This window comes from Caretta caretta, chromosome 8, assembly GCF_965140235.1.
Source record: "Caretta caretta isolate rCarCar2 chromosome 8, rCarCar1.hap1, whole genome shotgun sequence".
Classification (NCBI taxonomy): Eukaryota; Metazoa; Chordata; order Testudines; family Cheloniidae; genus Caretta; species Caretta caretta.
This window is the reverse complement of record NC_134213.1, coordinates 98,930,781-98,943,201: the sequence shown is the minus strand read 5'-3', so window position 1 is coordinate 98,943,201 and position 12,421 is coordinate 98,930,781. Positions and strand designations below refer to the sequence as shown.

The 12,421-nt window shown below is 45.0% G+C and overlaps 1 pseudogene; it reads right to left on the bottom strand.

Annotated features, from left to right (window-relative positions):
* Positions 1-12,421, bottom strand: part of LOC125641866 (calreticulin-like) — a 44,296-nt pseudogene that overhangs the window by 20,486 nt on the left and 11,389 nt on the right.

Sequence of the window (12,421 nt, the reverse complement as noted above, 5' to 3'; positions counted from 1 at the left end):
TAAATAAATAAATAAATAAATGCCTACCCCTCATGGTTGTGAAGAAAAACTTGAAAACATGACCCAAGTGAACCCTAAATGATCAGAAACCAGAAGGCTAACAAAAATTATTCAAAATATATATATATTTTTAAAACACCTCATCGTTTTTAAGATGATGTCATGATCTTTTGGCACCTGTCTCATGATTTTTGCATGCTTGGCATTAGCCATACTGGAGCACTCAGAAATAGAATTGAATATGAAGTTTAATGATTGCACATGGAAATACACTTACCTAAACAAAGCCACATGAATGCTTCTCTCACCTGCTAGTATTTCAAGATACACCAGCAAGAGACTCTTTGATACATTTCCTCGTTCTAATGCCTTGAGGCAGTACTTGCTTCCTGCAGGCACTACTAACACTTGGCTGTGTCTTCACTTGAGTTATCTACACTTGAGTTAACTCCTTTCAAGGGCTTGTCTACACTTAAAACAGTGCAGCTGCACTCCTGTAGTGCTTCAGTGAAGATGCTACCTAGGCTGATAGGAGGAATTCTCCTGTCAGTGTAGGTAATCCACCCCCCTGAGAGATGGTAACTAGGTCAATGGGAGAATTCTTCCATTGACCTAGTGCTCTCTACTCTGGAGGTTATAAAGAGCAACAGCAAGTCCTAACTTTTCTTGTTTCTTTGAGTTGTTTCATCTTTCAGAATGAGGTATGGGACCTCAAAGTCTAGTTTCTACAGACTGCTGTCTAGAAGTTAAGTTAGGACCCTCCTTGTGTCTTACATCATATCTGGACCTATTTTTCAGAAGTTTTGAGTACCCACAACACCATCTGAGGTCAATGAGGCCTAGTCTACACTGGGAAATTCAGATCGGTATAACTATGTTGCTCAGGCATATGAAAAATCCACACCCATGAACGACGCAGTTAATCCAATCTAATCCACAGTGTAGACCGCGCTAGTATGATGGGAGAATTCTGTCGACCTACTTACCACCTCTTGAGGAGGTGGAGTACCTAGGCTGACAGGAGAACCACTCCTGCTGGCGTAGATAGCATCTTCTCTAAAGCGCTACAGTCATAGGCGTTGACTCCATGGGTGCTCTGGGGCTGGAGCACCCATGGGGAAAAAATGGTGGGTGCTGAGCACCCAGCGGCAGCCCCCCAACAGCTCCTCCTCAAGCCCCCACCCCTGTGCGTCCCGCCCACCAGCAGGCCCTGCAGATCAGTGCCTCCAACTCCCTCCCCATGCGTGCAGGAAGCTGGGAGGTTGGAGCGAGGACTCAATGTGCTCAGGGGATGGGGGGAACTGGGTGGGAAAATGCGGGGGTGGATTGGGGGTGGGGAGAGGTGGGGAAGGGGTGGGGTCTTGGGGAAAGGGGTAGAGTTGGGGCGGGGCCTAGGTCAGAGCTGGGGGATGAGCCATGGCATTAGGAGGTGTGAATTTTTCATACACGTGAGTAACATAGCTAGGTCAATCTATTTTAAGTGTAGTCAAGGCCTAAGTTGATATGACTGAAATTTAATTTTAACAGGCACATTTTTGTTACTGTGAGCAATGGAGGAAAAAGAATAGAGGATACAATGAAAGAATAGGGCTAAATCCCTAGAAATATAATTTTTTAGACTGTTCAGATCATAAAATGCTATATAGCTTACCTTTATACTTTTCTTCATCTCCTCAGAATCTTCCTGCTGTGAGCTGAAATTTACCATAATCAGATTTATGCTTAGATTCAGTCCGTCGCTTCTGCCATCCAACTGGAAAAAAGAAACAAAAATTAGGTTTTTCCAAATTGTAATAAACGGCTGAAGCTTAGCCCCACAAACTGTGAATATCAACTGGATAAAATTCAAGTGTTTTTGGAAGCCACTTATATATGTGGGCCAACTTTTTTAAAAAAATTGATATTGCAGAATCAGTTAAGATCTGAACAAAGTGAATGTTTTCAACAAATAAAGAAATCACTGGGGAAAAATACAGGATGTGATGCTTGTGGTTAGCTATTAGTGACAATACTCCTTTGAAACATTGGATCATTTCTCAGCCTTTTCCCTTGATAAAGTTGCAATGCTCCAAATCATTGTTCTAAACAATAAAAGGTTTAAGGGCAGACAATAATGTGTCTCTTACATTTTTGAAACCCATGTCAGCTGCAAGTTGTGTACCATCCAGCTAACATGCTCCAAACATTTTAAAATGCTAAACATAAGAGAAGGGGTGATGGTGGGAGGGATTAAGGAAATTATGCCCATTTGCCTCCCCTTGTAACAGTGGATAGCACAGCCAGGTTGCACTGAAGTAAAAATTCAGGTTGAATAATATGCCTTTGTGTCTTCTGTATGTCTCTGTGTGTACCAAGGCATAAAAAAAATCACACACCTATTTGTGGCTGAGAGGACTAATAAGACTAACTTCAAAAAGAAGAGCAAATACTTAGAACAAATGACAAAGATGTTACTCATTAGACTAAACTATTATTAATATGAAATTAGAAACTGAGGTAAAAGCTTGTGCAGCGTAAAACATTACACAGGATGTTACCAACTGTGCACTTTTACATAAACCACAAAACCAAAAAACAAACAAAACAAACAAAAGCAACACCCCCCTCAACATGTACTTGTTATAAAGATAAAGTTACCATGTAGTTTTATAAAAATATGGTGCAAATATTAAAACAATAGAAGCCACCAAATAAGGCTATAGTGACTCATGCCTTCCAATCCTATCCACAAAGTAAGAAGATAGTTCTTCAATCCCAGATTAAAGGAACTCATGTAGGTAGATCAGACAAGAAATTTAATCTATTTCAAGGCACAGGTTTTGTTAAGAAGCACCCTGATATTAACTTATCCATCTCTGCACCACGAAGGCAACTAATTGTTGTTTGGTCTCACACACGAGGATAATTTTTGCCTCCCATTACGATTGATTTATTCAGGTGTATTTATTTAAGTGATTTATTCAATGTAAATGAGTGCGGAAGTCAGCCCATGATGTTGGACGTATATGGAATTCACAGCTTTGCAAATTTCAGTTTTATTTGCCTCTCATACTGGTGTGAAGACGAGTGAGAGGAGAATCAAGCCCCATTGGTTTCAGTGAGAGCATTGCCTGAGTAAGGCCTTCAGGAATGGGCCCTAAGGTAGTAATTATTTTTATTTTTATTCATAGATGGCAAAATCAATAATGAAAGTAAACATAGGGTATCAAGTGGACAATTGCCAAGAGCACTGGCAAAAATAAAATGTGACAAAGATATGCTATAGGGCAGTGATTCTCAATCAGAGATCTAGGACCCCCTGTGGGGCTGGGAGCAGGATTCAGGGGGTCCTACAAGCAGGGCCAGCATTAGACTTGCTGGAGCTCAGGGCAGACAGCCAAAGCCCCACTGCATAGGGCTGAAGCCTGGGGTAGGGTGACCAGGTGTCTGGTTTTCAACCAGACTACCCAGTTGAAAAGGGACCCTGGTGACTTTGGTCAGCACTGCCGACTGGGCTATTAAAAGTTCAGTCAGCAGTGCTGCGGCGCTAAGACAGGCTAGTCCGTACCCGTCCTGGCTCAGCGCTGTGCCCCGAAAGTAGCCAGCAGGTCCGGCTTTTGTGGGGTGAGGGAGCACGGGTCTCAGTGCGCTGCCCCTGCCCCTGCCCCAAGCACCGTCTCCACACTCCCACTGGCCAGGAATCACGGGCAATGGGAGCTGCGGGACCACTGCTTGTGGGCGAGAGCAGTGCACAGAGCCACCTGCCATGCCTCCGCCTAGGAGCCGGACCTGCTGGCTGCTTCTGGGACACAGCATAGTCTGCGGTGCCAGGACAGGCAGGAAGTCTGCCCTAGCCCCCCACTGCGCCAGTGACTGGGAGCCGCCAGAGGTAAGCCCATGCCCCAACCCCCGAGCCCCAACCCCCTTCTCCAGCTCTGAGCCCCCCCAAAACCTGGAACCCCTTCCTGCACCCCAAACCCCTCATCCCTGGCCCCGCCCAGAGCCTGCACACCCAGATGGAGCCCTCACCCCCCTGTACCCCAACCCCCTGCCCCAGCCCAGAGCCCCCTCCTGCACTCTGAACCCCTCTGCCCCACCCCCCAACCTGGAGCCCCTCCTGCACCCCAAGCCCCTCATCCCCAGCACCACCCCAGAGCCCACACCCCTAGCTGGAGCCCTTACCCCATCCCGCACCCCAACCCCCTGCCCCAGCCCAGAGCCCCCTCCTGCACCCTGAATCCCTCATTTCTGGCCCCACCCCGGAGCCCACACTTCCAGTTAGAGCCCTCACCCCCTCCTGCACCCCAACCCCCTGCCCCAGCCCAGTAAAAGTGAGTGAGAGTGGGGGAGAGCGAGCCCACCAAGTGTGGGGAATGTAGTCAGTGGGGGGCAGGGCAGGAGGCATGGCCTCAGGGAAGGGGCAGGGCTAGGGTGTTCGATTTTGTGGGATTAGAAAGTTGGCAACCCTAGCCTGGGTCCCTGAGCCCTGCCACCGAGGGCTAAAGTGAAAGCCTGAGCAACTTAGCTATGCGGGGGGGGGCCCTGTGGCATTAGGTCCTAGGCAATTGCCCTGCTTGCTACCTGCTCATGCCGGCCCTGGCTTTTATATGCAGAAAACCAGTTGTTGTGGCACAGGTGGGCCGTGGAGTTTTTATAGTGTATTGAGGGGGCCTCAGAAAGAAAAAGATTGAGAATCTCTGCTGTAGGGGATAGCTGTATAGTATATATGTGTTGTGACGAGAGACGATGGCAATCCAGGAAAGATTTAAGAAGCAGTATGACATACAACCCCCAGACTCATGTAAGATGCCGGTCAGTTAAAAAACTTATTTTAGTAAGAAAAAAATAACTTTGGCTGGAAAATTCTCAAAACGAGTTCTAATGTAGCAAAAGTAACTGAGAACTCTATGTACAATAACACAATTCAAGGAATGCATTGTCCCCTGGTATTTTTATTAAAGATACAAGTCTCCTGAGAGCAGGTTGTCACACAGGCTTACCTTCTTCTAAAAACACCTAAAAATGCATCCTGTTTATAAGAAAAGGCCTTCAGATAAACTATTTATATCTCTTTTTCTTCAGAGGCATATGAACCTTTTGGACCTGTATTCTTGTTGATAAAGGCCCCTGTGTGGATGATTTTTGCAAGCTTAGATCAATTTCATTTATAATATTTTGGACTTCTATCTAACAAGTACTTTACAACATTAACTAATTAATCCTCACTGCAGTAGTGAGGCAAGTACATTTTATTGTTCCCTCTTTGCAGATGAGTAAACTGATGTATTGAGAGAAGCTAAGGCCCTCCTCCTACTGAAGATCTGGCCTAGAATGACTTGCCTAGTGTGCAGCAGAGCGGAGTACAGTGTCCAGATATTGTTAAGGAATATGTTCATTTTTGGACTTGTGTTGTATCATTTTCATCAATGAATGAATACAACCGGCTGTGCATGCATTCTAAAATCTATGCTATCAGATTTGAGTTCAGTCCAAATACAAGCACACTGTAGAATGCTCCTATAATTGATATTGTCTCAATTGCATTTTGGTAATAAGTGATCTTTCTGTTTTGTTTAATTTTATTCCCTAAATAATTTAGTCCTGCAAACTGTGTGCAAAAAACTCCCACTGACTTAGGCATCTGCCCAGGCAGGTCTTGCAGTATCAGATCCCAACTGTGCAATGTGATGTATGCAGATGAAAGTTTTGCACGAGCACCTTGGCCCTCGTCCAAGTGAAAGGCCTAGTGTAGATCCCTGAATTTCTGAATGCCAAATCACTTCAGCAAACTGAGAAGTGCACTTTGTGAAATGGGTTATTGATTTAATAAAATGTATGTTTACATTTCTTGTATCTGCTAGCTAATGTGCAATCAAGTAGGACATCTTAAGTCAATCACATTCCTCCTTTTAAATGCCATTAAAAAAAATCTTTAAATCTATGCAAATTTTATAAAGCTAAACTACTTTACAGTTTCCCTTTAAATGTGTTTCCCTTGAGACCTGTAATTAGATTTGGTAAAGAAGAGAGCCACTCAAGAATGTTTAACTGAGCATCATCATACTCTGCATTTAACTCACACTACAACACCAGACAATTTCTTCTTAGTCCTCAAGGGATCACCAGTGGCTGTTGGTTTATGTTCAGTTATTTGTCTGCCTTTTTACATGATTCATGGTGAGTACCCACTTCATGGATATTGCATGTCATTCATCCGACGAGGTGGGTATTCACCCACGAAAGCTTATGCTCCAATATGTCTATTAGTTTATAAGGTGCCACAGGATTCTTTGCCGCTAGGACAGAAGAAGACTCAAATCTTCATAACTCTGGCTTCTAAATGTAAGATTTCCCCCCTCCCTTTTATGCCTCTCCTAAGAAACCTAGTCCAGACAGATATAAACGCTTACTCTAGAGCAGTGGTTTTCAAACTTTTTAGGTTGTGTACCCCTTTCCAAATACGTAGTCTACTGCATACGCTCATCTGAGATAGGGTCATAATATACCTATAATTAGATTGCCAAATCTCACTAACTAAAATGTGTTGTCTGCCATTACAGGATTTGTCTCACGTGCCCCCAGTGAGAGTTCAGGTACACATACCCCAGGTTGAAAACCACGGTCCTAGAGGAATAAATCACATTTAGTTAGGAAAGGGAAGGAAGGGAGTACAGGGCGAAGGGATGGGTGGGGGACATTTATTGCTGATGCCTTTTATTTATTTGGAACATATAGCAATAAACATTGGAAAAAAAGTTCTATGATATTTTATCTGTTTGCGTCAAAACTGAGACACAGGACCCATTACTATTCTCCTCTCCACTGTGAGGACTGATTTGTTTAATCATTTTGTATATTTAAATAACTCTAGTACAAAAAAAATCACAAGATATTATTATATGTGCCAGCAGATGAAGGATTTCACTTTCCTCTTTCCTCCCAAAGTGTATTTGAAGGGTGAAGGTGTTTGTCATCCATCTATCTGCCCCCTCACTAATTCCTACAACAAATGTCATTCTGAAGCAATATTCACACACACCCTCAAAAATTGAAACTCTGACCCTACTCACCCTTCCATTCCCTGTGCACTCTGTCCTTACAGGGCAGCAAGGAGAAGGGAGGCAGCAGGCTCCTTCATAATCCACTTGACATTGATATATGTAGTTACTATTTATCAAAACATCATCCACAGACAGACGTAAAATACCCTTGTATAATTCTAATGATAATGACAGGTTTCAGAGTAGCAGCCGTGTTAGTCTGTATTCGCAAAAAGAAAAGGAGGACTTGTGGCACCTTAGAGACTAACAAATTTATTTGAGCATAAGCTTTCATGAGCTACAGGTCACTTCATCGGCTGCATGCAGTGGAAAATACAGTGGGGAGATTTGTATACCCAGAGAACGTGAAACAATGGGTGTTACCATATACACTGTAATGAGAGTGATCAGGTAAGGTGAGCTATTACCAGCAGGAGAGCGGGGTGGGGTGGGGTGGGGTGGGAGGGGGAGGATAAACCTTTTGTAGTGATAATCAAGGTGGGCCATTTCCAGCAGTTGACAAGAACGTCTGAGGAACAGTGGGGGTTGTTATAATGGTTGTTAGTATTATTTCACACACAGAGATGATTCGTAGAGTGAGGAAGAACCAGATGAAGCTGCCACCACATTCCTGAGGAGAGAGATGAAAGGGAATCAAAATGTCACTCGCCCCATCCTCAGACTGTTTTCTGAAATACCCCAGTACCACAGGATGTTACATCTGCTCCAAGGGGCTGGGGTGGCAGCTGGTACTTTTGCCAATCAGGCTCCAACCACCATCCCTATCTCAAAGACCCACAAGCAAAATAGCTTCATCACTGAGGTTCTACTGAACTAGTTTAGCTGAATTTACACAAAGATTTTCAGTGGCAAAGCAGCTTCCCCTCAGAGCTGTTACAGAGCCTCAATATCCTTCTCCTCAGCCACTAGGGTCCCTACACTAGTACCCATTCTGAACAGATGGCTCCTTCCTATTTGCTAGAAATGATGCATAATTAAGCCACAGAGGCCAATCAAAAAGGATCACACAGTGGGCCATCTTGAAAAGGAGCAGGGAGGACAGAAAAAGGGAAATACTAACTGGTGGAGGAGGGTTTCAAAGGCACAGAAGCTTTGGTCTAGTACAAAAAATGTTACTGTCTTATGGTGCTTTGTTTTTAGCAGAAACTGGATAAGTGTCAGCTCACAAAACAGTGCTTTAAACATGACCTCATAGTGTATGTTATACTTGTTTATGAATAATAATTAATAATAAAATTAATAAGTTATATTTTAATAACTTGGGATGTTAACACAAAAACTTGCAGAAAAAGCATCAAGAAATAAGAAGTTAAACAGTTAAATGTGTCACCAATATCTGGGGAGCTGCAGTTTTCAGATCGGGTTACTTAAAGTTGGGCAGTTAAATCTACATGTACTGTAGATTTCAAAACCAGTAGTCAGATGAGTAAAACAGGTGCCTAAAAGATGGATGCAATCCATGGCAGAATCAGTCAGTTATACCCCACTGTTTTGACCTTCAGTTTAACAAAGACCTTGGTTGTTTGTATTGTCTTATAGCATAGCATCACCCTTATCCAAGCCCTGTATTTGAAAGATTTCTGAAGTCTCTCAAACCTTAGGGAAAGTTGGAGTTGCACTTTACTATTTACTGGCAAGAGCCAGTACGTCATGCTGGACCGGACCGGCTTCCCCAGGCTGGCGCTTTAAAGGGCCCCGGGGCTCCCTGCAGCAGCTGGCACCCTGCTGCCCGAGCCCCACTGCTGGAGCTCCTGGGGTAGCGGTGTCAAGGCTCTGGCTGTGCTTTAAAGGGCGCGGGGCTCCGGCCGCTGTGAGGAGCCCTGGGCCCTTTAAAGTGCCACCTGAGCCCCGCTGCCGGAGCCCCTAGGGTAGTGGCAGCAGAGCTGCTGGAGGGAGCCCTGGGCCCTTTCGAGTGCCCCCCCGAGCCTCGCTGCCGGAGCTCTGGGGCAGCGGCAGCAGGGCTCCGGCGGTGATTTAAAGGGCCTGGAGCTCTGCGACAGCAGAGGCTGCCGGAGCCCCCAGGCCTTTAAATCACCCCTTAGCCCTGGGGCTCCCAGCTGCCTCTGCAGCTGGGAGCTCTGGGGGTGATTTAAAGGCCTGGGGGCTCCCAGCCACAGCCGGAGCCCCGGGGCCTTTAAATCTTGATTTAAAGGGCCCGGGTATTTAAAGGCCCCGCCTCTTCCGGTTGAGGCCACCACCACCCTGCCCCCCACGCGCTCAGGATTCCGGAGTACCGGTAAGTCCTTTAAGTTCCCTTCACCCCTGACTGGCGGTCAAACTGCAAGTCGGGGCAGGGGGTGGCATAGAGCCATTATGACTCTACACTACCTCAGGATTCTCTTTACAGAGGGAATTCTTGGGTGGCCAGCTCTGCCAGCTTCCTGGCTCCTTTCCATTGTCAGAGTGGTGTAAAAAGGCCACAGCACAATATAGAATTGGGCCCACAATCTAGTTTTCAAACTCGAAGTGCTGTTGATACTATCTTAGCAGCATGACAATAGCAAGAAAAATAATGTTGTACTGTGCTAAAACCTGCATACTATCTTGTTGACTCTATTAAGGTCTTTGCTACTTTGACTCAAGCTTGTTTATGGAAACTGCTTACAGAATTTGGATGCCTGCAAATATATATGTTAACTGTGTGCGCCAAATGCATGATGGAAGGTAAGGAAGTGTTTATATTGATGGGTCTCTGCCTGAAACAAGGGCAGCAAGATTATACTGGCTATTGTATTCCACCCCAATTGTAGTGACCCCCACAGTTTATATTTCTCTAAAATATGTTGATGATAATAAAATAACACTTTACCTAATGATGTAAACGGGGTGGTGTGCTTGTCTGTCTAGTCTCTATTTTGCATTTATGGAGGACTGTATCACAAGAAACCAGTCTGCAGATGAATAAACTATCATACTTTTAAAAACACTTTCAACCTGAGCAAAGCACAAACACAGAAAGGGAAACAGCAGAGTTAATTAAGGAACTAATCTAATAACTGCTCACTCAAAACTGAAGACATACATGCAAATGATTATGGATGGGTCATACAGCAGATGTGGCTGACTTCAGTTTATTGATATATTAAAAAAGAATGAAGTGTTTGTACCAATCTTTTGAAGTAAATTCTACGTGGCACCTATAATCTTTGTCAGTGGGATCCAGCTGAATAAATTCAATTACCGTGGCAATATACTTACCAAAGATGCTCAGCTAAATAATGAAATGATCACACACACACGAAAAAGGACAACTCATCCTATGTCATATTAAGAAAGAGGGTAGGGAATGAACATGGGACCAATTTGATGACAAAGATCAAACTGAAAAATGATGTAAGGTGCTAAGACTTGAATGTTACTTATAGTGCATTAACATTTGGTATTTATTTATTTAGATTTTTATGGTTTCCTTTTAGTTTTTAAAAATGCACAAAACAACAATGACTCTCTAAATCCTGCCATATTGGCCACCGATTCTCAGGACATGCCTAAATTAGGATACAAAGTTTGTTTTAAAAATAGGGTGAGTCTAGGGTTCTTCTCTACAACCTAATATGTTAACTTGCCTATCTACCCTACGGTTTTAAAAAATGTTAGTTAAAATGGGTTAGCTAACATGTTTTAAAAATACACTTTTTATCCATGTCTAGATGAGCCCTCAGCCCACTTTTCCTTAGGAAAAGCCCGCGACAAAAAGTGGGCTTTGCAGTGTGAGCTGAAGATCAACAAATTAATGCCAACCAATGCAGCAAAATAGATTCTGTCACACTAACTTGGTATCTTTTTTTTGATGAGATTGAAAGTTTGGTTGTTAAAGGTAATAGTATTGATGTAATATACTTAGGCTTCTGTAATGCATTTGACTTGATACCACATGATATTTTGATTAGAAAAACTAGAATGATATAAAATTAACAGAAAGAACGAGGAGTACTTGTGGCACCTTAGAGACTAACATTTATTTTGGCATAAGTTTTTGTGGGCTAAAACCCACTTCATCAGATGCATGGAGTGGAAAATACAGTAGGAAGATAAATATATACAGAGAACATGAAAAGATGCACCTTTGCATGTTCTCTGTGTGTATATATATATATCTTCCTACTTTATTTTCCACTCCATGCATCTGATGAAGTGGGTTTTAGCCCACGAAAGCTTATGCCAAAATAAATTTGTTAGTCTCTAAGGTGCCACAAGTATTCTTTGTTCTTTTTGCTGATACAAACTAACACGGCTACCACTCTGAAACCTATAAAATTAACATGCACTGTCATGGAGCATCTGGCCCTTTGAAGCAAGCTGGGTTCAGCCTTTATCCCTCAGCCTCACTGATGAGCTGACAACATAATGGCTAATAATGACCCCCAGCTGGATGTAATGGGGCTTAATTAGAGAGACTGACCCCAGCTGTGTTGGTGAAGCAGGGAGAGCACGACTTAGGCCAGGGGTGGTGAACTATGGCCCGGGGGCCACATCCGGGCCTCCAGACGTTTTAATCTGACCCTCGAGCTCTAGCTGGGGAGCAGGGGCGGGGCTTGTCTTGCTCCAAGCAGCTCCCGGAAGCAGTGGCATGTCCTCGCTCTGTTTCTTATGCGTAGAGGCAGCCAAGGGGCTCCACATGCTGCCCCCGCCCCAAGTGCTGCCCCTGCAACTCCCATTGGCCAGGAACCGCAGCCAATGGGAGCTGTAGGGGTGGTGCCTGTGGACAGAGCAGTGTGCAGAGCTGCCTGGCCGCACCACCATGTTGGAGCCGGAGGAGGAACATGATGCTGCTTCTGGGAGTTGCTTGAGAAAAGTGCTGCCCGGAGCCTGCACCCCTGACCCCCTCCCATGCCCCAACCCCTGCCCCAGCCCTGATCCCCCTCCCACCCTCCAAACCCCTCGGTCCCAGCCCAAAGCACCCTCCTGCACCCCCAACTCCTCATCCCCAGCCCCACCCCAGAGCCCACATCCCCAGCCGGAGCGCTCACCCACTCCCACACCCCAACCCCCAATTTCATGAGCATTCATGGCCTGCCATACTTTCCATACCCAGATGTGGCCCTCTGGCCAAAAAGTTTGCCCACCCCTGACTTAGGCCTTGTCTACACTGGCAAGGTTCTGCGCAGTAAAGCGGCTTTCTGTGCTGTGACTCCCGAGGTGTACACACACTGCCAAGCCACTTAGTGCGCAGAAACTGTGCAGTTGCAGCACTGTAAAAAAATCACCCTGACGAGCGGCGTAGAGCCTTCTGTGCCGGGGCTACAGTGTAGACACCCTGGTTGATTACAGCGCTGCAATTCGCCTCCGGGAGGTGTCCCACAGAGCCTGTTCTCGCCTTTCTGGTCATCGGTTTGACCTCTACAGCCCTGTCCTCAGGTGACCAACCGTGAGCCCCAACC